This window comes from Typopeltis vanoorti, chromosome 5 (genome assembly GCF_054136105.1).
Source record: "Typopeltis vanoorti isolate ZY-2024b chromosome 5, IOZ_Tvanoo_1.0, whole genome shotgun sequence".
NCBI classification, from domain to species: Eukaryota; Metazoa; Arthropoda; class Arachnida; order Uropygi; family Thelyphonidae; genus Typopeltis; species Typopeltis vanoorti.
The window spans coordinates 162195691-162218257 of NC_143553.1; the positions used below are offsets into that span (position 1 = coordinate 162195691).

Below are 22567 nucleotides of genomic sequence, written 5' to 3' on the forward strand. Positions count from 1 at the left end.
GCCATCTCTCTCCAGTTCCTCCAACCCGCTTGTATCCTGCCTCCCAATTCCTTCTCAGCCCCTCCATCTTCTTACATTGTGGAACCTAATTATCTAAAGTCCCTCACCTTCCTGATGACATTTCCTTCCAGCTCCAGATCTATCTCCTGGCCACAGCCCACTTTGCAACACATATACTCTGTGTTAATTCTGCTCAGTCTCATACCTCTCTCTTCCAGTAATTTCCTCCATCTTTCCGGTTTAGCTGGCACGTCTTCTCTTGAATCTGCACACAGCAAGATATCATCTGCATACGACATCTGCATATGACATCTGCATACGACTTAACGAATACCAAAAAAATGGTTTATGGGTATTCGTTATAATGTTATGTGAGTCTCCGTAGCTCAATCAGTATCCACGATGGCTCCTGCTGGTGGAAAGTCCTAGGTCCAAATCTCTTGTAGGACACGAATACGATTGTGCATACGATCTCTCACCTCCTCCGTCACCACCTCCATCACAATATTAAACAGAAACGGACTCATGCTGACCCTTGATGCAAGTCAACTTGAAAACTTTCTGTCCGTCCCAGACAGTTCCGAACTCTTGTTTTCACATTTCTGTACATCTCCTGAACCAACCTGACATATTTCTCCGGTACCTTCTTCTCCCTCAGACACCTTCAGACTTCTTGTCTTGGAACTCTATCGTATGCTTTCTCCATATCAATAAACACCAGATGTAGCTCTCGTTGTTTCTCTCGAAACTTTTCCATCACTGCCGTAACGCAAAGATAGCATCTGTCGTTGATCTACCAGGCATGCAGCCGAATTGTTCCTTTGCAATCTCCACCTCCTTCCTCAATCTACCATCAAGAACACTTTCTAGGATTTTCATTGTGTGGGACATCAACTTTATTCCTCTGTAATTCTTACAGTCTTGTGCATCCCCTTTACCCTTGTATATGGGGACAAGAGTACTTTCCCTCCATTCCTCGGGTATATTTTCCTGTTAGCAAACTTTTATTAACAGGTCACACAGCAGGTTAATTCCATCTCTCCACTACCCCAGTGCCTTCCATACCTCCACTGGAATCCTGTCTGGGCCCACCGATTTTCCATTCTTCATCCTCTGTATGGACTCCTTCACTTCCACTCTACTGATGTTCTGCACCATCCCCTCAGAAGGCTGCCCATCTTCTCTGTGAGTCCTCGCATTTTCCTCATTCAAAAGTTCCTCAAAGTATATTCTCCATCTGTTTCTTACGTCCACGTCCCTCCATAAATACTCTTCCTTTAGCGTCTTTGATCTGCCTCACATGTAAGATGTCCTTTGCTACTTTATTTCTACATTTCGCTAGTTGGTAAATTTTTCTCTGTCCTTCCTTTGTTTCTAATTGATCATACAGATCTTGATATACCATGGCCTTCGCCTGCGCAACAACTCTCTTGGCTTCTTTCTTTCTCTCTCTGTACACCTCTCTGTCCTCTTCCACTCTTGACTCATCCCACTTCTGTTTTGCCTTCCTCTTAGCTGTCACTGCTTCTTGTACATTATTATTCCACCACTAATCCTCCTTCTGCTCTCTTGTCTTACCGAGTACCTCGATTGTGCAGCTCAGGATTACTTTTGAATTATGTTTCCACCAATCTTGTACACTTTCCGGTCCATTCAAAATCCTCTCTAACACCCTCTCCCTAAAACGATTCCTCACACTCTCTTCTTTTAAGCGAAACCACTTAATTGTATTCAACCCATGGCTTCCAGAGGTTCTTATCTTCGATCTTATTTTAAAGTCTGCATACAGTAGTCGGTGTTGCTGTGCCACTTGATCTGTTGGAATTACCTTACAATTTGTCACAACCTTAAGATGTTTTCTTCTAGTCAAACTATAGTGAATTTGTGACCTGTTGTTACTACTTCTAAATGTTATCAAATGTTCTTCCCTCTTGTAGAAAAACGAGATCACGATTGCAGATCAAAGTATTGCCAAGTAAAAGTATGCAACGAAAGCAAGAAAATGTTCTTACTTGCACCAACGAAATTAACGCTTTGAGAAGCAAGAATCAGAAGAGAAAACACAGCAGAAATATTTGAGCTGACAAAGTTTAATATTGCTTAGTACAAATACTGAAAAATATTTCAAAATATTTTCCCTCACTTGATGTATCATCCTTAGATTGATACATCAATCTAAGAGAGACGACGAGCTAACGGAAATAATGAACGACAGAGGATTAAAACTTAAACATTCAACAACAGATACTATTTCAATCTGGATGTGTGTTCGAAGTGAATATCCCATTATCGCAAAAAGGCAATTTAAGCATTTATTAACTTCGTATTTGTGTGAAGCCAGCTTGTCTGCAATGAACATTATAAAAATCAAGAATATCTCGTAGCTTGAAACCTTAGAAGCAGGGTATGCCTATCTACAATCCGACCTCGCACAAGGGACATAATCAAACAGCGCCAAGCTCAAGTTTCTCATTGATTAAAAAATGCATTTATGTTACATGTATTTATATTAGAAAAAAATTAATAAATAACTTTTTATTCTTTTCTATTTAATTACAAGGAGTCATAAATAAATTGGATTTCAAAGAGATGCTTCAAAAAGAGGGTTGGTTCGTAAAGAGAGTTGCGACCGATTTTCTTTATTCGTAAGAGCCGATATATTTCTTAATGCTTTAACGGTGTGCCGTAGAATTTTAGTAATTAGTTTTAGTATGCCGTAAGATAAAAACGGTCGAAAACTGCTTATATACCGAAAACGAAGACTCCTGAGTATTTAAATGTCTTTAGTAATCAAGTCAACAATTTCAGTAACAATTTTGTTCATGCCCAGAATCATCATTCTATTAAGGAATCCATGCAGCAGTTTCAAAATGGAAACTGAAACAAGATTTAAATAAGATCAATTGATAAAGTCAATCTCAAGTAAGCAGAGCATGAATATTTTTAAATGATCAGTGTTTCACTGTTTGGGAGGAAAAACATTTAAATCTTTACTTTTTATTAATTTACCCAAAGAAAAAATCAAAGAAGTTATAATATGTTTATAATTTCAGTTTCAAAAATTATTAATTTAAAGATATTTCAATAAAAATCAAAAGATAACAATAACACCAATTATTAATAAATGTACAAATTATATATATAAATTATGCAAACATAGGTAAGAAAACGAGATATAGAGGTGGGTGAGATATATCCTTGGAGGGTAATAGATGGCTGAGGATCGGTTATTGCTGTTACCCTCCTGCCATGATCAGAGCATTAATAGCTCAATAACACCTTATTCCTACACTGTCCTCTACAGATAACGGGGAAGATGAAAAGCATTTTTGCTTCGCCCCTTTAAGCCAGTCCTTATATAAGGATAAGGTAAGAAAACGACAGACATATACATACGAGGAGGGTAATGGATGGCAATGCTGTAGCTAATGAAGTTCTAACTGAGGCTCGGCTATTGCTGTTACTCTCCTGCCATGATCAGAGCTTTAATTGCTTAATAACACCTTATCCATACACTGTCCTCTACAGATAACGGGGAAGATGAAAAGCATTCTTGCTTTACCCCTTTAAGCCAGTCCTTATAAGGATAAGGTAAGAAAACGGTGTGTAAATTATCAAATATAGAATCAATCGACCGTGAGATGCGGTGATTGATTCATTCAATCCAATACCTTTGGAGGGTAGTGGATGGCAATGTTGTAGTCAATGAAGTTCTAACTGAGGTTACCCTCCTGCCATGATCAGAGCTTTAATAGCTCAATAACACCTTATCCCTACACTGTCCTCTACAGATAACGGGGAAGATGAAAAGCATTCTGCTTCGCCCCTTTAAGCCAGTCCTTATAAGGACTATAAGGTAAGAAAACGGTGGGAATCAATCGACCGTCAGATGCGGTGATTGATTTTCAATCCAATACCCTTGGAGGGTAATGGATAGCAATGCTGTAGCCAATGAAGTTCTAACTGAGGCTGGGCTATTGCTGTTATCCTCCTGCCATGATCAGAGCTTTAATTAATAGCTCAATAACACCTTATCCCTACACTGTCCTCTACAGATAACGGGGAATATGAAAAGCATTGTTGCTTCGCCCCTTTAAGCCAGTCCTTATAAGGATAAGGTAAGAAAACGTGATTTCAGCTTTTTTCTCAAAAAATCTTACTCTATCTTACTCTACGTCTCACTTGCCAACACTCGTGAATATAGACCCAAGGTATTTAAACTTCTCCACCTGCCTCAGTGGGACCCTACTCACATGTAGAATGCACTGGGATGGTTGTGTTGAGACCACAAATGTTTCCGTTTTGGACACACTGATCTTCATTCCGGCTTCTGCATGAACAGCTAGAAACCTATCCAGGGTCCGCTGGAGGTCGTCTGTTAAGCAGAACTAGGACATTTGCAAAAAGCAGACGTCCAATGCTACATCTTTCAATTCTGACACACTCACTGCCTCTGCTTCGTCTATCAATCCAGTCCATAAATGTTATGAAAAGGAGGGGCGACAGAACATACCCTTGGTGGAGACCAATGGAGACTGTGAAAGAGTGATTCAGACTTTGTGCTGTTTACCCTAACTCCAGGCATTCATACAGGGACTAATAGTTGGCCATCCACTCCATATTACTGTATACTACTTGCCAAAGCTTATCCCGAGGAACCAGGTCATATGCCTTCTCCAATTCCACAAAACATGTGTAGATATTCTTGGTATATTCCCAAGATTTCTCAAAGACTTGCTTAAAGTGAAGAATTGGTCAGTTGTGCTTCTACCAGGACGAAAGCCACATTGTTCTTCCTGGATCTTTAACTCAATTATGCTCCTGCACCTTCTTTCCAAGCACCTAGCATATACTTTCCCAGGTATGATGAGCAGAGAGATGCCACGATAGTTGCTGCAATATTTCTGGTCTCCCTTCTTGAAGACTGGTATTATTATGCCTGGCACTGCTTTGGTGCTCGCCCAGATATCCAAGAAGCCTGACACACTCGAGTCAGCCAGAGAACAACGTCTGGAATTACGGCTTTTAGCACTTCGGTCCGAATTTCATCATCACCAACAACCCTGCCCGATTTTAGCGATTTTATTTCTAAATGGACCTCTTCAGCTGTGAGACTAGTCAGCGCCTCGATCTGCACCTCTTGGACGTGGCCACCTGGGTTAAAGACTCTCAAAGTATTCCCTCCATCTGTGGAGGATATCCTTCTCGATTGTTAAAATTTCACCATCAGAGGCCTTAATTGTCCTTGCTGTGCACGATTTCCTCTCTCGAAGGCAGCGGATGGTCTGCCAGAATACTTTGTTTGTATTTGCATAGGATGAGTCTAATCTTTCTCCAAAGGATTTCCAAGCCTTCTGCTTTGCTGTCTCTACTGACTCAGCAGCAGCTTTTCACGCCTCAATGTACCAGAAACGCATTTCAGGTGACCTGACCCTAAGCCATGTTAGGTAGACCTCCTTTTTTGCCCGGACAGATTTTTGGACCTCTTGGTTCCACTAAGATGTCCTTTTCTCACTGCCCGTCGCCACGCTGAGCCTCTCTTTGCCACAGCATGAGAGTGCAGGGGCAGTGACAGTAGTTCTGAACAGCTCCCACTCCTCCACAACATCTGCAGTATGTCTGGGAATCTCTTTAATCCTGGAGGAGATGTTATCTGTAAATGTCGTCCTCACAGCCTCATTTTCCAATGCCTCCCATTTCACGCGGTATAACTGCTAGGTCTACCAGCGTTGATGGTAGCATTTGGTTTCTGTAGCCGTTGAATACAGACAACAAGGTGGTGGTCAGTTGACAGTTCTGTCCCTCTCCTCACACGAACGTTCCAGTACTGATGAAAATAGGGAAAAAAACTTTATAGTATCTGTTGAGACTATAAAGACGTCAATCAGAGACCTTTGTCCAAGTGTGTCCCTGTACCAGGTATATTTATGGACTTCTCGGTGTTGAAAGAAGGCATTCATTATGGACACGCTGTTGGCAGGTCCAATAATTTCAACCCATTCGTGTTAAGGTCAGTGTCTCCGTTCCTCAAAATCACACCCCTCCATGTGTGGTCATCTGTCCCAACATGTACATTGATCAACCATTAGCAGGACTGATTCCATGTCTGTCACCCTGTCAAAAGCATCATCCACTTCCTCTAAGAAGGCAGAGTATTCTGACTCCAGTTTAGGTGCATTGGCTTAATATTAATAAATTTACAGAATAAATAAATTTTTATTTGAAGAAAAAAGAAATATTCCAAGATGGAAATATTTGCAATAACTGTAGAAAAGGTTTCGTGACAATTACGTTTATGATATTCCATTCTTTGCTATTTTATTGTGCTTTATTAACAAGAGGAACGACTTATAAACATGCGTTACGTAATATAACATTCTTTTAACCTTACATTCAGTAATCCATCAGTGAATCAAGATCTAATAATCAAACGAGTCTTGCAATCAACAATGCCACATATACATGAAAACAGCTCAGAATTCTTAGGAATGGTTACCTAATCTTTGAATGAAAAAAAAAAATGGAATGTCTACAAATATACCCTCTGTCTAAAAAAAAAACCGAACTTTTCGAAAATATAAGAAACTAGTGGCGCCACCTGTCTGTTGTATCTTTTTGTTGTCGAAAGCGGCAACCTTCATTAGAGTTGTGTCAACTGTTTATGACATTTGTTTCATTAGAAGCCGAGTTATAGTGCCAAGAGTGACAGTGTGTTTTGACGAACGGTCGGTCGTCACGATATTCATGCAGTACGCGACGAATTCTCGCTATCGATCGCTTCAAAACTTCGACATAAAATTCATTGACCGTTTGGCCAGGTGGAACGAATTCTTTTTACGAATCCTTGGAATCGTAAAAGCAAATCAGCATTGTCTTTACGTCTTTACTTTTGACTTCTCCAAGAGACTTTTTTTCGGATGCCCCTCTTCTGGTGGTCGCCACTCAGCACTCTGGCGCTTTGTTTCGGACTCATACTCAAAATACCACGTTATGTCACCAGTAACGATCATTTCAACGAAGTTTGAGTCCTTATGAGCGGTTTCAATGAAGTCCTTGCAGTGTTCAATTCTATACATGTTTTGGTCGTCGGTCAACTTGTGGGGAACAAATCGCTAATTAAATTTACGAAGGCCCAAACTCTCGGTCAAAAAGTTGTGCACAGTTGATTGTGGAATCCTAAATTCATCTTCAATCAATCTCACGGACGATGTCGGGTTTTCTTTGATGAAATCACACACTTTTTGGATGTTAACTTCGCTCAGTCCAATTTTTGGACTGCCCGGCTTTTCGTCGACCTCAAGCGTCTCTCGACCACTTTGAAATATCGTTTTTTTTACTGCCGTCATTATTTTATGCTTTTACTTTATTTTGTTTAAAAAAGTAAATATCTCAGCCGTACCCTTTTTTAAACCACTTGTAAACTTGAGTGAGGGATAAGCATTCATCCCCGTATGCTTTCTGAATCATTTGATGCGTTTCGGTAAAACGTTTACCAAGTTCAATACAAAAGTCAATCGTAGCTCACTGTTTGAAACTCATTTTCCGACCGTTCATCAAAACACTGTCACTCTTGGCACTATAACTCGGATTCTAATGAAACAAATGTCATAAACAGTTGACACAACACTAACGAAGGCCGCCGCTTTCGATGACAAAAAGATGCAACAGGTTGCAACCAGTTTCTTCTATTTTCGAAAAGTCCGGTTTCTTTTTGGACACAGGGTGTAGACTAATAAGTAGAATACGTTAAAAAGGACTTTGATTTCTTCTCTTTATATAAGGATAAAGGCTTTTGTAATTTACGGCTCATCACCGTGAATTCCTTGTACAGGTGACAGTACATGTAAGGGTGGTAAATGACATGCTGAGATTTGAACAGGCAGTCGAGTACTTAATAATAATTCCGACACTACACGATCTACGGAGACTCCCTCGAGAATACTGCACTTAATAAGGCGAATCATTAACGTTTATTATCAAGCAGCCGAACGAGGAACGAGCAGCATGGAAGAAGTACATCGAAATGTGGTGACAGCAACATAACTGGAGCTCCTCACAGTAATTACGAAACTCCAACTAACTACGATGTGTAAATTTGAACTTCTCATTAAAGGATTTTACTTGCTAGTGTTTAAAATAAAGAGATCAAGTACGACCATTCTTTGTTTTAAATGTGCCGAGTGGTTTAATTACTTTTTTCCCTCTCTAGAGGATCGAGACTCCCTAGAGAACACTCTACCCTTCAGAGGAAAACACAATTACGAACAGTCATAATGACAACGCTTTTCTCGAATCTGATGTGTTTCCAAATAATTAAATTATTTTCCGGTTGATTGCATTAACTTCATTCTTTCCGTTCTCTCTTCAAGTACTTCACCTTTAAATATTCACGAATTTCGTAGTAATTAATAAAAATCCTAATCGAGAAATAGAATGCATTGTAACGTTTAAAGTATTATCTTAGCTGTGTATAAAGATTTGATTACATAATGGATAGTTAAGTGCTTACGACAACCATCAGCAGCTACGATGTCCTTCTGTAATCAAGCAACGACTGCCACTTAATTCAGAATCAGCTATTGTCTAGAATCTAGATTATAGGAATGATTTTTATGTTGATAGGTTTTGTACTAGTGATTATAGACTACATTATATCCACTATTTTAATTATGATTTAAAAATTCATGAGAATTTTATTTTAAAACATAATTAATATAATAATATTAAAATATCTTTTATATTATAATAGGCTAATTTTGAGATAAAATTCTTTTTATATTCTTTAAAATGAGAATTTGATTGCACCCATACTCCCTTTTATTTTTATAATAAGAATTATTCAAATAATTCCCACAATGAGAACCCAGTTTTAGGAATCAATCGACCGTGAGATGCAGTTATTGATTCATTCAATCCAATACCCTTGGAGGGTAAGGGATGACAATGTTGTAGCCAATGAAGTTCTAACTGAGGCTCGGCTATTGCTGTTACCCTCCTGCCATGATCAGAGTTTTAAAGTTCATTAACACCTTATCCCTACACTGTCCTCTACAGATAACGGGGAAGATGAAAAGCATTCTTGCTGCGTCCCTTTAAGCCAGTCCTTATAAGGACTATAAGGACCCAGTTTGAACAAAAGCACAGCCATACTATTGTCAAGAAGGAAAGCCTTCATCAAAGATGACGTCAAGCTCTTCGGAGAAAATATTCCATGGCAGAGAGAAACGAAATATCTTCGAGTGCAACTCGACCAAAAAAAAAAAAAACCTGATTTAATAGCCACATCAAAGTCATAGGTGCAAAGACATCCAAAGCCATTGCTGAACTCTGTTCCATGATCAACCGCCGATGCAAACTAGATACACGAAACAAGCTATTACTATATTTGATGTGATAAAAAAATCAGCTAACGCCTTTTGGTTTCGGTATAGGGAGTAAGCGAGGCCGTTTTTGCCCTGTCTAGCTTTTGGAGACTGAGTGGGCAGTTTAAACTCCAACGGTACCCAATCAGAGATAGCTGGCCCAAGGCGATCACTTCTGTTAACGTGATCGCCTTGGGCCAGCTATCTCTGATCACATCTCTACTAGGTTTTTCAAAAAAAAATGATGACCAACTTAAAAAATAAGAAGTTAATAACTGCACGCATTGTCGCACAAATTAATGTCTGTAGCGTATCTCTTGAAAACCAAAAAAAAAGTTTGTATTAAAATATTTAGCTTGCAATATCTTTTTTCTACTGCCGTCATTATTTTGTACTTTTACTTTATTTTGTTTAAAAAAGTAAATATCTCAGCCGTACCCTTTTTATTTCAAACGACAGCTAACACATTTTGAAAATGATCCTATCTGCGTTGAGAATAAAGCTAGTACTTAGCTTTAAACAACTTTTGCTGTCTACTTCAGTACCATTTATGGGTCATATCACTTTGTTTTGGAGTCGAAAGTGATGTTCTACATACTCAGTACTCACTGCTGGAAAAAAAGCGGTGAATACGAGTAAGATCGTCATCGCTTAATGCACAGAAAATAAAGCAAAGCCGCTGCCAATTAACCAGTAGACAAACGAAAGGATAATAAAGAGAGAAGTCACCTAGTTATCATTTCGCGACATCTCAGCATATGAAGGAGGAGAGGAAGAACTCATCGAGTACTAATAAGGCCCTAGAAAAATTCCAAAGCGAATTAGCTAAATCTCTGAACAGGTTTCACTGAAAACTTCATTTGGAAAGTTCGAAGACTTCTGACCGCTGAAGTAACAAACTATGAGAACAATGTATTATGCTTGTAAATTGTGAGTTCCTTTGGGTGCTTTTCTCTAACCAGTTTGGCGATAAAGGGAAGAAAAACTCCATTTTCAGGATAATAATAATAATAAGAAGAATAAACTGCCACTTCCGTATGAGACCGAATAATTCACGTTTGGTTGAAATACCCGTTAATAATATAAAAGTGCTTTGTTTCTTAGGGTGGATTTAAACCCACGGCTTTTTATCTAAAACCGCTGAGAAGGGATTTTACTTCCTGGAATAATAGTGAGTAATATCTTCTTAGGCATAAACATGTTACATCGGTAGTTATTTTAGCATCCAAACTATTAAGCTTTCTCTCCTCTCCAAACTAACGAAAAGCAGTAATACTGACTTACCTGAGTAAGTTTACAGTAGTTTGCAACCTAAAAGATCTAAATATTTGAAAACGATCTATCAACAAATCCAAATTTAATCTATTGGTAAATAGCAGGGGAGAATATTCGGGGTGTGCGGTGTTCATCCCCCGAAAACAATATCACTAATATTGTATTTTTAGCATTTATTCCCGTTAAAGACACCCCTAATCGTTTCCAGACTTCGCTTGATTCCTAAAGGTAAACACAATTCGCGTTAGTAGCTCGGGTGTGTATTCAAACCACACACACACACACACACACACACACACACACACACACACACACACACACACACACACACACACACACACACACACACACACACACACACACACACACACACACACACACACACCTTTAAACCCTTTGAAAAGATGTACAGATGGCGCAGCGGTCAAATTCTTAGCATTGTAGTACTTTAAACAGCTCAGAACCCGAGGCAGGATGAGATCTGAGAAAATAGCACCTAGAAGCTGTGACTGGTTATTGTGCCAACCAATCCAACTGAATGTTGTCATTTGTCAAGAGTTGCTGTTTTGGTTTTCTGAGTTTCATCTATTTTCCGTGCGTGGAGTGTAAACTGACGTGGTAGGCAAGTTTTTATAATATAGACAAGTTTTTAATATATAAGTTTCGATAAATTTACAACTTTTTTGTCCATATTTACAATGGGAATTGGTATTGTAGAAAGAGGTAAGCCTCGTTCTCCTATTCCAAATTTTACACCTTTGAGTAATTCAAATATACCAAATAAAATATAGCATTCTCCTTCATTGTTGTTTTCTATTATGTTAAAACAAACACATTTTCCCCCACCTGCGCAGATTTGGTTACAAATTAATTGATAAATTAAAGTATTCAAAGTTATCTTAACTAATTGCATTAGACAAATTAAGATGAGCACTTGTGTGCTATAACTCTTAAAACACCCATCCATCGATAAAAATGCAATCATACGGTCAAACTGACGTAAAGTTTGTAGCTCGGGTTGCATAAACCACGACAGCACACATAACCTAAGTGTCACGGGATGCCACTGCTAAATAGGTTAACTTTGCCAACTTACTTTGACTCGAACTTTATATGAACTACGCTAGAATTTGAAAACAGACGAAGCAATTTGTTTCGCGCAATCTAATCCCATATGTGTTGGGATTTTGGTTCTTATATAACATATAATTTGGTTTTACCAACCTATTGATTTATCTCCAATTTGGTTTTGATTTTTCAATAATTTAATTGCACTAGAATGGCCAGTATGATAAGGATATTTATTAATATAAAATTCATTTATTAAAAATACATTTGGCCAACTTTTTCGTCATTACTTTCTACAGTATCGAAACTGATAAAGTTCTTCACTAAAAAGAAATCTCGAGTCGAATTAACAATCAATTTTGAATTATAATGTTCGAGATCAAAGTGATATATTTGCGTACATCACCTTATCTTATCTCCTTGGTCCCTATATTTGATATCAATTTCACACATGAGAATTCGCAAAACTTATAAGACATCAGCATCTTATGTTGGGGAAGCGATTAACAAGAAAGAAGGGAAAAATCGGGTGCAGTTTCGAACAGATGAAGGTGATAGTGCTGGAAAAACAGAAAGGTCTTTTGTGTTGAGAGCAAAGACAACCCTAACTTGATCTCACCGTATTGGTGGTACGACAATGGTTATGAAAGATAGTGAAGCCTGAATCATTTGAGAACTAAAAATTAGTCGAAAGAAAAAGAGGAATGCACAGTATTGAAGCTACTGATAGGATTTGTAGTTAGTGAGAGAAGTCGAGTATGTATAAGAGAAGCACCTGTCTTCAATACTGGATGAATTATCTACGAAATATCAAGAGCGATGAAAAGTGTTTCTTTGCACCTTTCCATGATTTCTGTCAATAGGTCGATAAAGCTTTCATCCCGCAATATATGGTGGAATAAAGTTATTCTCCTGATCGACGAGGAGTGCCTTCACTAGCTCACTATGAGTTTGTTCATGAATACAATCCGGAGAACTGGAAAATCTTTAAGTCAGTGTAAAGGTAATCAGATGAGTATTCATTCAAATAAAATCTTTAAAGAAACACGAGTCTTTCTATTGAAATTTCCACAACTGACCAAAGAGTTGGAGTTGCTTTAGTAACAAAACCTATTATGTGGTTGTTGGGGCCATTCTCTTGCATTTATTTAATTGACGCAACGAGTGAAGTAGACAGAAGAGGAAAATTGAAATCCAGACTAACAGACAAATAAATTGAAAGGTGTTCGCCAATGTGGTCAGTTTTAATTAAATAAAGCTATTTCCTAGCTACACTGTGTCATTAAGGATCGCATCCACCCTCTTATTGTGATAAATTATCTCTGTTTCGGGGTTTCTTAATTGATTAACCCACCTTTTCACCACAGTAATTCATCAACTTCTATAACTCTTCAATACGTTGACAGAGTAACAGCTGATTAAAACAGCTCGCTAAGGCAACGTAGCATCAATGTTTAGGTAACTATTTTATTGCGTGCATCTGCTGGTTTGATTCCTTTCATTTGGCAGAGGGTCGTGAATAGTGGAATGCAAACAAGAGCCAAATAATTGTTAATGCCGCTAATTGTGTTTGAGAACGTGTTTCATTAATTTGACTCGCAAGCACATTGTAAACGAAGCAAGCGGTATAGGGAATAAGAGAACGTCTTCTTCAATCACCGAAATAGCACCCAAAGGACCCGTTACTTAATTGGAGTGTGTTCATAATGAATTCAAAAGGAAACAAAGATAATTGATCAGGAAATAAACGACATTATTCTTAAACATCCAGATGGCGCCACGAACAAAATACATCGTTAACATGGCCTCACATTCAAAGTTCGTATAAATATACACTATTCATATATTCAATTCAACTTTAAAGAAAATTTCATGTTTAGTTTTAGTGGATACACAGTGAATATTCATTAATATTGAATTACTCCATTAAAAGCTGCTGTAACCCTTTTTTTTTTTCTTTGGGATTATAGATGGAGTGCAATTATCGTGATGTATATTACAAACAAGAGCCTCCGTAGCTCAGTCAGTATAGACCATAGGTTCCCAAACTTTTTGGGGCCCCTGCCCACTTTGCAAGACATAAATTTTGTAACCCCCCCCCATTATAACAGTTTTCCGCGTTCAAGCCGTTTCATATTTTTGACGTAAATAGCAACTAATGATACATTACTGCTTATGCCTTTAAATTTTTAAAAAGAAGTGGCCAATACGTGCTTCATCTTGAACACAGTTATTGCTATACCGATTTTGGTGAAACGTAGCCCATATGTAAAGATTATAAAATGTATGCTCGAATAACATTATGCACAGTTTCATACAATGGTTTAAATATGAAAATTCGGAATACATATTAAGAGATTGCATTACATTAGTAAGAATCTTATTGTAAAAATTAAAATACCATCAAATGTATTAAATGGTTTATTTCGAACTTACAAAGTAAAAATATAAATAAAAAATAAAAAATTAATGTGAAAGATGAGCCTGGTGCATTTTTAAAAGTTCGTTAATATCGGGTTCGACTTTCGTTAAAAACAGTCGTAAATCGCCACGCTCAGTTATATGCAATCGGTTCCTTTTCTTAGATAGTAAATTCACTACAGCACTAAACCCACGCACAGCCAAATAAGAATATGGAAATGCAATTAAAAATTTCTGCACTATTTCTCATAATCTAGGGTACAGTGTCGGTATTGATTTTTGAAGCCAGAATTCTTGGTATACAGTTTTGAATTTTATTTTTAGTTCTTCATTTGTGTTGAGTTCTATGAGTTCCACTTCTAAATTTCATGATCCTGCTGTGCTTGCATGTGAGAAAGGATCTAGAACCCAATTTGGTATATTCGTGTTTAGAATATCCTTGAATCGCTCATTGCAATCAGCATGGAGAACTTCCAAGTGTTGGCAGTATGTAAGTAAATCTTCCTTTTTGAGAGACACTGCTGATAAATTTGAAAAGTGGCTATGTTCCCCTCGGCCCATACTCCGCTTGAACAGAAGAAGTTTCTCTGCAAAAGCGGCAATAACGTTTTTTGTTTTAATTAAATTCATTTCATCACCTTGTAGTTGTAGATTGACTTCATTAAATATTTTATAGAGGTCTGTCAAATAAGCGATGTCATTTTTGGATGTAATCAGGTTGGCTCGCAATCCGTCTTCTCTGTTTTCTAGGAACTCGAGTACTGAATCAAACAAATCGTAAAATTGATTCAGTCAAATACCTTTTGAAAGCCAGCAAACTTCTGTGTGAAGCAGCAAACGATTGAAATCTTCATCGTTTTCGCTACAAAGTTGGCTAAACAATCTGTCACTCAATGAATTGCTTGTTGACTCAATGAAATCTTGCTGACTAGTCTAATAACGTAATGGAGCGATGTGGAAGCGTTCGCTTAATTTTTTCGCAACCAAATATTGATGATAATGAACACAATATATAGCGTGTACATTTGGTACTGCTTGTTTCAAATGCGCTATGAAACCCTTGTGGCGCCATGTCATTGCTGGAGCACCATCAGTAGCAGCAAACAAAATATTACGAATAGGAATGTCTTTCTCTTGAAAAAACTTATTCGTGATATTAAACATAGATTCTCCCTTTGTATCCACTTCCAAGTTTTTAGCAAATAATAATTCTTGACAAACTTTTTCTTCTTTTATGAATCCTACGTATGATAAGAGTAGTGGTTCATTATTTGGGAGAGTTGATTCATCGAGTTGAATGGAAAATTGGCATGTCTTCAAATAATCACACAATGATTTTTCAACGTCTTCAGCCATTTCATCGATTCTTCTTTGCACTGAATTATTGCTCAAAGGAATTTTCCTGATGATATCTGACGCTGGCTTATGAAGCACAGTATTTATTGCTTCTTTTACTGCCGACAAGATTAATTCCTCACCAATTCTGTGTGGTTTTCCCGCTTTTGCGATTACTAATGAAATATTATAAGAAGCTTGTAATCCGTCATTATCTTGTTTAGTGGACGACGTAAAAAGTTTTGATATAGTTAGACGTTTAAAATATTTTTCTTCTAGTACTTGAAAATAGGACAAATCTTTATCCTTTTTGTCAGCATGCATTTTAGTCAAATGCTCTTGTAGCCTAGAAGGCTTCGTTGCTTCATTTGAAAACACTTTTTGGCAAATCAAGCACATGGGTAATAATTGGTTCGTAGGAGACTGAATAAAACCATATTTCAAATACTCTACTGTACTGTCGACATTTCTTATATTCAGGCATAATGAAGTAATAAAATTTGTAAAAATATTCACAAAATAAAAGATTTAATTTACACTTTGCATGACTCCACTTATCTATCACACTTTCGACTGATGATTGTTGGCGAAGCACACAAAAAATAATGAAACTTATTCCTAAACCACTGGTATTTATAGATTTGAAATCTGGCCCGAATCGACTTGCATGCATGGACTTGTTTGCGATACTTTCGTACTCGTGCTTTGAACAAGTCACTGCAAGCACCCATATTCCTGTCAAAACATGCTGAATTGAGTGAATTACCTACATAACAGTTGACCGACATACTACTAGTTAAGACTCGTCTGCTGCGTGGATAGACTAACGCCTGTATGGCACGATCAATTTTTACAATAGCAAAAAATGAATAAATTTTTAAGTATATAAAAAATAGAAGTTAAAATATCCTGTATGACACGGTCAATTTTTTATTTTGCACGCAAGCACATTTTGTTCGTCCGACCACGACATTGTCCGAATTATTATAAATAATAATTAATAAATAAAATAATTACACAAAGTATAAACAACGAACGTACGAAACATAACCACAGAAAACAGTATAATAAGTTTCGGATAATATTTGCTTTGTTTTTTCCCTCTAGTTAGCAATATAAGTTAGTACTAACTAGGCTAACTAAAATGTACGATTTTATTTCTTTCTTGCCATTATTATTTTTACTCGTAATATTAAATGATATAAAATTGGCTTTATTTTTGTACAAATCAATTAGAAAAGTGGTTTTATATATTTTATATATATTTTGAAATGAAATATAACGAATATATTTGCTACTGTAAACATAACCTATCATACACACATATATACATGCTCTGTTTTCTCATTGACATAGAAAATTGACATCTATTTCTCTCTGACATGATAATTTTTCAAATGATTAAATAATTGAAATAGAAAATTGATAAAAAAAACTGATCGTGTAAGACGGGCATAAGATGAATTAAAATTTAATATTTAAATTTTAAATGATTATCTAATTGCAAAATGACGAAAATGATTAATTTTTAAATATATATTATTAATTTCTTCTATAAAGAGCCACCGACCCCTAGACCGGCTGAACGCCCCCAAATGCTTCTGATCCCACAATAGCTCCCCCTAGAAGGCTTCAGCGCCCAATGGGGGGGGGGGGAGGTACCGCCCACTTTGGGAACCTATGGTATAGACGAAGCTCTTTGGTTGGAAAGACCTGGGTTCGATTCCCGTCTGTGACGTGAGGAACCTTTATCTGGTCTCTTTCAACTAAACGTGAGTTAACCGGTCTCATACCTGTGTAAGGATTTTTTTCACCTGGAAATTCGGGTTTTTCGTCTTCAGAACACGCAAACCGGCCCCGTGAACACACATGGAATACAGTCATGAATACGTCCCAGCCATATGTCGATCCCGAGTTCGGATAAAGTTAGGGGGATGGGGAATGGTCAAAATATCACCAGGAACACTTTGTGGACAATTCCTAGAAAGTCACCTAGGGTCGGAAACGACTGAAAAGGAAAAACCACCACCATACTAGAAACAAATCTAAAATTATTGCTACGTAAAAACTGTTTCAAAAACATTACGATATTCGAAGGACAACTACTGCTTAGACGATTGAGTTTTCTGTTGCTCTGTTTGATGAGTCGGGACACCAAACTGTTCGAACTAAAAGACTGTGTTCCGTGGATGTATTGTGTGTGTGTGTGTGTGTGTGTGTGTGTGTGTGTGTGTGTGTGTGTGTGTGTGTGTGTGTGTGTGTGTGTGTGTGTGTGTGTGTGTGACTAAGTTCTTTAAAAATCCGGAAGAAGACTTTCAGCTCAATTGTGGTAGGGGGGAGAGTTTAAACGGCATTCCTGAATCTAGGCTAATTCATACTCTAATTGCGTCTTTATCCTTATGAATACAGATAGTTCAAAAATTAAGATTTCAAGATGTTGAAACCTGCCTTAATTATTGGCAGGAAGTCTTTAGTTGTGATGCAGAAATCGAATCTGTTTTCATCAAAAAGAATGATGATAAAGGCCTGCGTAGCCCTATGGAAATGGTGTTTTCATCCATAGCGCCAGACTACTGCAAGAAAGCTGTTCTGAGTTCGATTTTAGTCGCCGACTAGAAGAAATTTTTCTAACCCTTATTTCGACCGACTCTCCTATTAGTCGATCTCTGGTACCAGAAAAACGTGTTCTTTTCTCCGGGAAACTCAGGCTTTCGTGAACTCAAGAAAAGACCACAGAACTCCCACTATTTAAAACATGACACATTTTGTGTTAGGGTTATGGATCATGAAATGGCGCCGCCAGCTTTTACTGATTGGCTACCAGTGAAGATTGAACTCCCTATCAGCCTAAAAGTTTTAAACGTTAGTGATTAAACGACCTCGCCTACTCCCTGTAAAAAGTGTGTGGGGATTTATTTGTTTTAATAATGATGATTTGCCAAGTTAGTTTTGAGCTAAGTGACTTCGCACAAATTCAAGTTCTGGGAACTGAAAACTCATGCCACAAGATTTCCCTGAAGAGTATATATATATTTTTTAAACTAAGGAAAGAGATTTATTTATTATGCTTGGGCTGCTGAAAGTATTAAACTCAATCTTGAAGTTTCAACACTAGCATGGACAGTCTTCATACATCAGAGATAGTTATCAACCCAAACAATCTATGCACACAGAATAAGATTCTATGTCAATAATTTGCAATCCCAGGAGGGTGAATTGTACCTAAGGAACATCCAGCTGTGAAATAACTGACATTTTTCTTTTTCATATGCAAAAAATACATTTATAATTTCTAGCTTGAAGTTTTCACCATGTATAATTTTTATATTTGTTTTCATCTGCACAATCTTAGGAATCTACTTTTGTATATCAATACTCTATATAAAGTGCATTTCTAGCATTTAAATGTATAAGAGTGTGCAGTCTTTCTTTCTAAATTTTGTTACATAATAGCGTTTTGATATGGCCTGATGTTATTTAATAGTGCATAATTATCAGAATAACTTCACTTATACTGAGAAGTGTGGTTACAACTTAAATCCTTTTTTCTAATTCACATACCTATAATATATACAATGCTTCTCTGTTATTAATTTAATTCACTGAAAGTTTTCAATATTGGGAGTTTGTGCTTCACTGTAATGTGATATATAGAATTTTTAAAGTGAGATGTTTACAAATATGTATCCAGTGAACTTATTTTATGAGTTTAGTTTTAAGTTAATACCTCACACACTAGAATATTTATACAGAATACATACTTATGATGATTATATGCAAGCACAGATAAAGACAATATTACATTTTCTATACATTTCTATTCCTAAAAGTTTTTTTCTCTTTTTTACTTACTTTAAGTAGCAAGTATGCAAGTAGGCAATAAAAGGCCAAAAATGGCAACAAGTATCGCAAAATACTTTGCTGATGAATGGCACAGTTCTTATAGTTTCTGCCATATTATCCTTGTTACATTTGTGACTTTCTCCCAATCAGTTTCATGAAGAAACAAGGAACGTAATAAAGAAAACATTTGCTCTCATATCACTTTCAAAACTATTTTAGTTATGCTACACAATCTCTGCCATAATGTACAGAACCATGAAAAGCAAGCTGTTTACTTGCTAAAGTTTTTCTTAAAAAATTTGGGCTAAACAGCCACTTGCACAGCACAGACTTTCCACTGTTTAACCAACGCCAACCAGCAAGCAACACAGATGCAGTCATGCTGTTGCCGCGCCTGCTACTGCTGTTCACAGAATTTGTCACTTTTCAGGACACTTTAAATGGAATGCACAGCAAGCAGTCAGTTAACAACTATAGGGTCAACCTGAAAGTTGCTGCTGTTGCTGATGACTTGGTAGACCAGTAAATGCCTTTTTGTTCAAAGCTATGTCATTCATATGTTAGCTGCTGGAGAGAAAAAAGGAAAAGCTCCAAACTGGCTATTAATAGGTGTTTTTGGTGAGGCACACATGTACATGAAATCCTCTGACTGGAGATGAGTACGATTCAAGGTGGGCTCCGATGCACTGCGGTGTAACTTTGGTAAAGAACGAGCAAGGGATTCCAGTGAGGCCAAAATCTGTCTAAATAGGGGACGTTCGTCCCTATTGAATTTGATACAATCCTCTATAAGCCTATTTAGTGCTTTTGGTGTGTCAGATCTAGCCTAAGATCAGGACAAAGATATCCATGACCAACCATGAATAAAATCTGGTCCTTGTTATTAATGTCTGCATACGGAAGCTGACCAGAAACCAATTCATAAAGAACGATACCAAATGCATAACATCTGATTGGAATGAATATGGATTAGGATCCTTCATTCTGATTACTTCTGGAGCCATCCACAATATGGAACCAGTAGGTTGGTTAAACTGCTGTGATCCACTCCACCTAGTTTTTACTGTTGCTAGACCAAAGTCTCCTATTTTAACAGTAGTTAGGTCTTCGTGAAGAAATATATTATTGGATTTGAGATCACGATGAATTATATTCTTTGCATGAAGGTAATTCATTTCCTGGGCTGTCTGTCTCGCAATATCAATTAATTCAAGCATTTCAAATTTATGTTCTAAGACATGTAAATGTTTATACAATGTTGATCCCTCACACTACTGAGTTACAATAGTCAGCAGAGGTTTAGAAACATAGCCCATAAAAAGTAGGATGTTTACGTGGCGAGTTTTCTAAGCACAGCTACTTCATTTTTAAAGGCTTGTAACTGAGCTGGTGTAGGATTGTAACATTGAGCTTCTTTAAGGCTACTGGACCATGACAATGTCCTTTATATACTGTCCCAAAAGAACCTGCTTCAATCCGATGCCCTGTTTGTATTTCTTCAACTGGAATATCCCAATCTTCTATTGATTCTCGAGGTGGCCTTATCTTCCTAGTACTTTCATCTGTAGAGCGAGCTCGAGGTCTCCGGGTTTATGGCTGTTTGTTGGAGATCCTTGAGCACTTTGAGTTCTTGTAGGACTGGAGCTTGGACTATAACTGACTGTAGAAGCTGCTTGGAAATAAGGAGGAACCAAACCACTTCCACCATGAGATCCTTTTGCTCTTATTCTTGAGGCAAACTCCTCAAGAGATAAATCAGAATGATTTACTAGATTGTGACACACATTGGGTGCAGAGGTAGAACATTCTCTCTGTCCTAAAGGAGGTGGATGAGGACGTGGAACATTTTGTGGTGGTGATGATGCATGAGTTGCTTGAGGATAGAAATATTGGTTGGGTAGTGTTGAAAATGCTGCAGGTTGTTGTCAGATGGGTAAAGTGTTGTTCATGGCCAATAAATGCCTGTAATAATTATGCTCTACTCTGAGTGGCTGACATAGAGTTGGACCACCAGCTGCACAACTCTGGTGAAATCGATAACCACATGTTTGACACCCACCGGAATCCATGGAAAAAAGAGTCTCCGACAACACTCACAAAATGCTAAAGTGAAGAATGTCTTGCGTACAAAATTGTGAGATATGCTGGTAGTGATTGGAATTCTTTCCCGATTTTCCACAGATATCTCTTCACTTTCAAGTGCAGAGATATCATCATCCCAATCTACTTGAATCTTGGTATTGCACCGGTAAACCACACACATCTTTGGCGTCAATTTACGACGTTTCATAGCTTTTGAAAAAGCCTCTCTTACTGTCTCTCTCACTTGGACTGTTGTACGTTGGTGATTTGGAAGAAATGCTCTAACAACAGACTTAAGGGGAGATCTTGGAGATATTCGAAGACTAGTGTCTGCTGTTGAACTACCTATACCACTTGATAAACTTGCTTGACTATTATTTAATGTCAAATGGGGACGAGGTAGAAAAGTATCTGTATATATGCGTCTTCGAATTCAGAATCACAGTAATCAGGGGACTCTCTTCCATCATTGGCATTACCTATTTGTTCTAAGAGTTTTTGTTCTTGAATCTGGAATTCATTTGGCTTACTTGTTAAATCTTCATATTCTGTAACATACATTGAATGTGAGATAGATAGATAAATTCCAAATATAATATGATCCATAAAAAGGAGTTTTGGTCTCAGAGTTGGAGCGGTTAACTTTATGAAGACATGTCTTCAACAGAATCGAGGTGTTTTGCACCCATTTCTTGATCAAACGATGACAATTTTCAGAAGGTTCCCCTCCTTCTCGATGGCATAATCTTTTTAGATTATGTAGATTTGACTTGGCCTGCACTGTTGGAATTTGACGCCATTGATTTTTCTTTTATGAGGGAAGTGTCTGAAGGAGAAAAATGTTTACAGAAACAAACCAGCACCCTGGCAGTGTTGAAAGTTTTAAGTCGAACCAGTCTGTTTCGACTCACATTAACTCATCGAACTAAACGTTGATCTGAATCATGAAAAATGCGATAGAAAGGACTAACGTTTGTCGGCGTACTAATCGGGGTAAGGGAAGACCGTTTATGGAAAAAGTGAATTATTTTTGCATGTATATTTTAATGGTTCAAACATCATAAGCAAACAATCAAGATTACCAGTTTTCGAATAGTTGGAGTACAATGAATCCAACCCGTCTTCCTCTGCACAATTAGAAGACTTTCTAGAGGAAATCTGCTAGAGAAATTTTCAAAATC

The 22567-nt window shown here is 37.4% G+C and overlaps 1 pseudogene; it reads right to left on the minus strand.

The window, feature by feature from the left end:
* Nucleotides 1-19857: 19857 nt before the first annotated feature.
* Nucleotides 19858-21947, minus strand: LOC150107015 (serine/threonine-protein kinase B-raf pseudogene; annotated as a pseudogene).
* Between the last annotated feature and the right edge of the window lie 620 nt (nt 21948-22567).